The 6,654-nt window shown below is 35.6% G+C and overlaps 1 pseudogene; it reads left to right on the forward strand.

The window, feature by feature from the left end:
• The first annotated feature begins 386 nt into the window (after positions 1-386).
• Positions 387-1,094, forward strand: LOC138158375 (destrin pseudogene; annotated as a pseudogene).
• The last annotated feature ends 5,560 nt before the right edge of the window (positions 1,095-6,654 follow it).

Genomic DNA, 6,654 nt, shown 5'->3' on the forward strand with positions numbered 1-6,654 from the left:
CTATCCTCAGAGGGAGGAACAAAACTCAGAGGGAGAAAATGTGGACTCCACACCCACAGATGAAACATCAACAGAGAACAGTTCCCAAGCACAGAAAGCTCTGCTAGATAAGCTCAAAAGGAACTTTGAAAACAAAATGAGAGAGATAGAAGACAAAATGAATAATTCTTTTAAAATCAAAATTGCAGAATTAGAAAAACAGTATAATGAAGAAAACAGCTCCTTAAACAGAAAAGTGTATGCTCTCACCCCTTGCTCTCCCTGACAGCCTCGGGTGCCATCGCCTCCCTCCCGCCAGCTCTCGCTGTTCCCCTGAGGAAGCTGCTCCTCTGCACTATAGACAGTAGCTGTGCCTAGACTCTCGGCTCTCTCCTCCCCTCCTCCGCCAGCCCAGGAACCAGATCACACTCCAGATCATCTGCTTTGGAAAGATGGCCTCTGGAGTATAAGTAGCTGATGAATTATGCTGCATTTTCTATGATATGGAGGTTCAGAAATGTTCCACACCAGAAGAAATCAAGAAAAGAAAGAAGGCAGTTATCTTTTGTCTCAGTGCTGACAAAAAATGCATCATTGTGGAAGAAGGCAAAGAGATCTTAGTGGGAGATGTTGGTGTAACCATTACTGATCCTTTCAAACATTTTGTGGGAATGCTTCCTGAAAAGTATTGTTGCTATGCTTTATATGATGCAAGCTTTGAAACAAAGGAATCCAGAAAAGAAGAGTTGATGTTTTTTCTATGGGCACCAGAACCAGCACCTCTGAAAAGTAAAATGATCTATGCAAGCTCCAAGGATGCAATAAAAAAAAAATTCCAGGCATTAAACACGAATGTCAAACAAATGGATCAGAAGATCTCAATCGGGCTTATATTGCTGAGAAAATAGGAGAGTCCTTAATTGTAGCTTTTGAAGGATGTCCTGTGTAGATGATCATTCAGTGCCATAAGGTTGAAAAGCTTCCATGTTTAATGGATGTAAATATGTAAAACAAATATACTTAGGCCAGGGTTTCACTGAGGGGAAGCTGTCTTGTTCTAGATGAAATTAGATATTATATAAACCTGTATAAAATAACCCTAAATAAGTCTAAAGTATATAATAACCCTAAATGAATTAAAAAAAAAAGAAAACAAAAGAAAAGTGTATGATATGGAAACGAATCTCCAAAAACTAACCAAGGAAAATGATTTGCTAAAAACCAGAATAAACCAAATTGAAACAAATAACTCTATGAGGAACCAAGAATTAGTCAAACAAAACAACAAGAATGAAAAATTAGAAAAAGAGGTAAAATATCCCAATGGGAAAATAACTGACCTGGAAAACAGATCCAGGAGAGATAACCTGAGAATCATAGGCCTACCAGAAAATCATGATGAAAAAATGAGCCTGGACGACATTCTCCAAGAGCCCATTAAGAAAAACTGCCCTGAGATACTAGAACTTGAGGGTAAAATAGAAATCGAGAGAATCCACCAGATACCTTCTGAAAGAGAACCCAAATTGAAAAGTCCTCAAAATGTTGTGGCCAAATTCAAGAACTACCAGGTAAAAGAGAAAATACTTCAAGTGGCCAGAAGGAAACAATTCAAATATTGAGGAACCATAGTGAGGATCACACAGGATTTGGCAGCCACAACACTGAAAGATCAGAGGCAGTAGAATTAAATTTTCTGTGAGGCAAAAGAGCTTGGGTTACAACCAAGGATCACCTACCTAGCAAGACTAAGCATATTCTTCCAGTCAAAGAGATGGTCATTCAATGATATAACAGATTTCCAGACCTTTCTGATGAAAAATCTAGAACTCAATGGAAAATTCAACCTCTAATTGCAAGATGCAAGAGTGACATAGAAAGGTAAACAAGGAAAATACACACACACACACACACACACACACACACACACACACACACACCCTGTTATTAAATAAGAGGAAACTGTTTATAGACAAGTAAAGGGTATGAGTATAAATTACATAACATTACAATTTTAAAAATCTTATTAAAGGTTACACAGGCACTGCAATGGAAAAAGAGGAATGAATGAATGGAAAAGGATAAATTATGCCACACAAAGAGGCATAAAAACAATATAGCAGAGGAAAAGAAGGGAGGGAGATGAGTATTATATGAGCTTTTCCCTCATTGGGTCTGGTGAAAGGAGGGAATAACAACCCATTAAGCAAAGGACTCTATGGAGAAGAGATGCAAAACATATCATATTAGAGGGAAAGAGGGGAGGGAAAGGAGTTTTGCATTAGATTTGTTCCTGTCACTCTTGATACAAAGAAGAAATAACATACTTTATTAAGTATAAAAATATCCTACAGTCAGTAGGAGGGGGAAAGGGGTTTGAAAAGGGGGGGTTGTTAGTAGGGAGCAAAGAAGTAAGGGGGAAGGGGAGGAAAAGGGAGGGGGGCTGATAAGGGAATACTTAGGGAGGTTGTGGTCAAAAGGAAAACTATTAAGGGGGAAAAGAGAGAAGGGGAGAAAAATATAAGTATTAACAGGGGAGGGAAGAGGATGGAGGGAAAGAAACAGATAATAATCATAACTGTGAATGTGAATGGAATGAACTCTCCCATAAAAAGGAGGCAGATAGCAGAATGGATTAAAAATCATAATCCTACAATATGCGGTTTATAAGAAACACATCTGAAACAGAGTGATACACACAGGGTGAATGTAAAAGGCTGGAGTAAAATATATCATGCCTCAGCTAAAGTAAAAAAAGCAGGGTAGCAATCCATATCTCAGATAAACCAAAAGCAAAATTTGATCTAATTAAAAGAGATAAGGAAGGAAATGATATCCTGCTAAAAGGCGCCATTGAGAATGAAGCAATATCATTACTTCACATATATGTGCCAAGTGGTATAGCATCCAAATTCCTAGGGGAGAAGGTAAGGGGATTAGAGGAAGAAATAGATAGCAAACTGTACTAGTGGGAGATCTTAATGTCCCCCTCTCTGAGTTGATAAATCCAACCTCAAAATAAACAAGAAAGAAGTTAAGGAGGTGAATAGAATTTTAGAGAGGGAAGGTATGATAGAACTCTGGAGAAAACTGAGTGGGGATAAAAAGGAATATGCCTTCTTCTCAGTGGTACATGGCACATACAAAAAAATTGACAATGTACCAGGACATAAAAACCTCACAATTCAGTGCAGAAAGGCAGACATAATAAATGCATCATTCTCAGATCATGATGCAATAAAAATCATATGCAATAAAGGGTCATGGAAAGGCAGACTAAAAACTAATTGGAAACTCAGCAATTTAATCTTAAAGAATGAGTGGGTCAAACAAGAAATCATAGAAACAATCAGTAACTTCATTCAAGAGAATGACAATAATAAGACAACATACCAAAATTTGTGGGATGCAGCAAAGTCATTTCTTAGGGAAAGTTTTATATCCCTGAGTGCATACATGAATCAATTAGAGAAAAGAGAGGTAAGTGAATTGGGCATGCATTTGAGAAAGCTAGAAAAAAAACAAATTGAAAATCCCCAACTAAATACTAAATTAGAAATACTGAAAACCAAAGGAGAAATTAATCAAATTGAAATTAAGAAAACTATTGAATTAATAAATAAAACTAAGAGCTGGTTTTATGAAAAAAAAAACAATAAAGTTGATAGGCCCTTAGTCAATATGATAAAAAAAAGAAGAAAACCAAATTATGAGTATCAAAAATGAAAAGGGTGAATCTACAACCAATGAAGAGAAAATTAAAACAATAATTAGGAATTATTTTGCCCCTTTGTATGAACATAAATTTGACAATCTTAGGGAAATGGATGAATATTTACAAAAATATAGGTTGCCCAAATTAACTGAAGAGGAAGTAAATTACTTAAATAACCGTATCTCAGAAAAAGAAAATGAACAAGTCATCAGTAAGCTCCCTAGGAAATAATCTTCAGGGCCAGATGGAGGTACTAGTGAATTCCATCAAACATTCAAAGAAAAATTGATTCCAATACTCTGCAAACTATTTGGGAAAATTAGTGAAGAAGGAGTCCTACCAAATTATTTTTATGACATAAATATGGTACTGATACCTAAATCAGGAAGAGATAAAACAGAGAAAGAAAATTATAGACCAATCTCCCTCATGAATATAGATATAAAATTTTTAAATAAAGTATTAGCAAAGTGACTACAGCAAGTTATCACAAGATAATACACTTTGATCAGGTGGGATTTATTCCAGGAATACAAGGATGGTTTAGTATTAGTTAAACCATCAGTATAACTGATCATATCAACAATAAAACTAGAAAAAAAAAACACATGATTATCTCAATAGATGCAGAAAAGGCTATTGACAAAATAGAACATCCATTCCTATAGAAAACACTAGAAAGAATAGGAATAAATGGAACCTTCCTTAAAATAATAGGTTGCATCTATTTAAAGCCATCAGCAAGTATTATATGTAATGGGGAGAAGCTAGAAGCATTTCCTATAATATCAGGTGTGAAACAAGGATGTCCACTATCAACCCTCTTATTCAATCTGGTACTGGAAATGTTAGCAGTAGCAATTAGAGAAGAAAAAGAAATCAAAGTAATCAAGTTAGGCAAAGAAGAGACCAAGCTATCACTCTTTGCAGATGATATGATGATATACTTAGAGAATCCTAGAGAATCAAGTAAAAACCTACTTGAGACAATAAATAAATTTGGTAAAGTTGCAGAATATAAAATCAACCCACATAAATTCTCAGCATTCCTGTTTATTTCTAATGAAATTCAACAGCAAGAAATAGATATAGAAAACCCATTTAAAGTTACTGTAGACCTTATAAAATATTTGGGCATCTACCTGCCAAAACAAACCCAAAACCTATATGAACACAACTGCAAAACACTTTTCACACATATAAAGTCAGATATAGCTAATTGGAAAGACATCAATTGCTCATGGCTGGCTCAAGCTAATATAATAAAAATGACAATTTTACCTAAATTAAATTATATATTTAGTGCCATACCAATCAGTTTACCCAAAAACTACCTTATAGAGCTAGAAAAAAATGGTAACAAAATTCATTTGGAAGAACAAAATGTCCAGAATATCAAGGAAATTAATGAAAAGAAATGCTAGGGATGGTGCTCTAGCTATAACAGGTTTTAATCTGTACTATAAAGCAGAAGTCCTCAAAACTACTTGGTACTGGCTGAGAAATAGAGTAGTGGATAAATGGAATAGATTGGGTACATAAGACTCAGCAGTCAATGAATACAGTAATCTCCTGTTTGATAAACCTAAAGACCTCAGTTTTTGGGATAAAAACTCACTATTTTCCAAAACTGCTGGGAAAATGGGATTATAGTATGGCAGAATCTGGGCATAGAACATTATCTAACACCATATACCAAAATCAAGTTGAAATGTGTGCATGATCTGGGTATAAAGCTGATATTCTAAGCAATATGGGAAAGCAAGGAATAGTTTACACGTCAGATTTGTGGAGAGGGGAAGACTTTATGACCAAACAAGAATTAGAGAGCATTATAAAATGCAATATGGATAATTTTGATTACATCAAATTGAAAAGCTTCTGTACAAACAAATCCAATTTAACCAGGATTAAGAGGGAAGTGGAAAATTGGGAAAGAATTTTTTTTTTAATCTATGTCACTGATAAAGGACTCATTTCTAAAATATACAGAAAATTGAGTCAAAGCTGTAAGAATACAAGTCATTCCCCAATTGATAAATGGTCAAAGGATATGAACAGGCACTTTACAGAGGAAGAAATTAAAGATATTTATAAGCATAGCAAAAAAAATGCTCTAAATCACTATTGATTAGGGGTATGCAAATCAAAACAACTCTGAGGTACCACATCTCACCAGTCAGATTGGCTAAGAGACAAAACAGGAAAATGACAAATGCTGGAGAGGATGTGGACAAATTGGAACCCTAATGCATTGCTGGTGGAGTTGTGAACCAATCCAACCATTCTGGAAAGCAATCTGGAATTATATCTAAAGGGCTATAAATAATTTCATACTCTTTGGTTCAGCAATACCACTTCTAGGGTTGTATCCCAAAGAGATCATAGAAGTGGGAAAAAGACCCATATGTGCAAAAATATTTATAGCAGCTCTTTTTGTGGTAGCAAAGAATTGGAAGTTAAGGGGGTGCCCATCAATTGGGGAATGGCTGAACAAGTTGTGGTATATGCATGTTATGGAATAGTATTGTGCAATAAGAAACGAGGAGCAGATGGACTTCATATTTACCTGGAGAGGCTTATACGAACTGATGCTGAGTGAGAAGAGTAGAACCAGGAGGAATTTGTACACAAATACGGACACAACGTATGTGTGATGACCAACTTTGATAGACTGGTCTCTTCTCAGCTATCCAGAATCATAAGTCAACCCCAAAAAGACTCATGATGGAGAGAGATGTTTACATCCAGAGAAAGAACTGCGATTGAACCCAGATTGAAACAAACTACCTGCCCTTTTTCTTTTTCTTGTTTGGTTTTGTTTCCTCTTTCCCATTCTTCATTCCATCTGTTACAATCCTTCTTTACAACCTGACTAATGCCTAATGTGAAAGTATTTGCAGATACTATACTTGATTGTATCCCGCCATGGTGGGGGGGAGAAGGGAGGGAGAGAAAAT

Source organism: Petaurus breviceps, unplaced genomic scaffold (genome assembly GCF_028583685.1).
Source record: "Petaurus breviceps papuanus isolate PSGF00001 unplaced genomic scaffold, PetGlider_PUasm1.0 174, whole genome shotgun sequence".
NCBI classification, from domain to species: Eukaryota; Metazoa; Chordata; class Mammalia; order Diprotodontia; family Petauridae; genus Petaurus; species Petaurus breviceps.